Source organism: Psammomys obesus, unplaced genomic scaffold (assembly GCF_907164565.1).
Source record: "Psammomys obesus unplaced genomic scaffold, mPsaObe1.curated_primary_1811, whole genome shotgun sequence".
NCBI classification, from domain to species: domain Eukaryota; kingdom Metazoa; phylum Chordata; class Mammalia; order Rodentia; family Muridae; genus Psammomys; species Psammomys obesus.
The window spans coordinates 22,797,360-22,798,453 of NW_026585504.1; positions in this window are offsets into that span (position 1 = coordinate 22,797,360).

Genomic DNA, 1,094 nt, shown 5'->3' on the forward strand with positions numbered 1-1,094 from the left:
TGTGTGTGTGTGTGTGTGTGTGTGTGTGTGTGTGTGTGTGTGTGTGTCTGTATGAAAGTGTCTTATACCAGTGAGAGTGTAAGCCAGGTTCACCTCTGGATAAAAATGATATTCAACTAGCTTCTAAGAATATCACTATTTGTAACTTAGTCACTTTTATTATGCCGCTATCACGTGCTTTGTATTGTGGCATTTTTTTTTTTATTCGTACACAGAGTGATGCTCTTACTCTTCCTTTCGTAACTATGGCAACTCCTTACACAGTGAAACCATAGTGATTCCCATATTCTCAGAACCCTAAGTCAAGAAGAATGTTGACATCAGCATACTTGATCTCCTAAGGGGCCTCTGTTCTGCTCCTGATGATGATCAAGTTTCCATAAACAGTTATTTTCATGTTTTACCAATGCTGTAAATATTTCTCTTACCAAATATTATGTATTTTCGTGCCCATTTGAAATTATTTATTAAATATGCTGTCTTCTCAAGAGAAACTGGTTGCATAACAGCCCTGATCAGTAAAGATCCTTGCAGGATAGTGAATGTTGGGTCTCTTATGTTGTTTTTCGGGGGAATTGCTTTCTAATCTCTTCTCAAAACAAACCAGATACAAACTATGGAAAACATATGATTCCTTCCATGCTTTTAAATTTCTTTAATAGTCTTTGAAGTGCTCCCCACCCCCACCCAGACCCCTAACTCACACCCAAACATGCACAGACAACTGACCTGTGCTGCAAAAGATGTGTTGCTTGGGCAAACAGATGGGAATGTCTCCTCCTTCCTCCTCCCCTTTCTCCTCCCTCTTCTATATAGGTCTTTCTTTCATGTTTGAAAGACAAATCCAAATTGCTCAGACTTATCCAACTTCACCCAAAAGTGAGAAGCTTGTAAAAGGACAATCGAGGGTTCAGTGCAGCAGGTTATGGTCTTTAAATATAAAAAGCTTTGTCTAGGAGAAGCCCAATGGCATAGCATTCACATCACATGCCTATGAGGCACTAGATTCAACTCCCAGCACCAAAGCAGACATTTGTTTTTAACCATAAGTTACATATTTCGAACCTGAGTGTAAGTTATAGAGCTATAAAAAC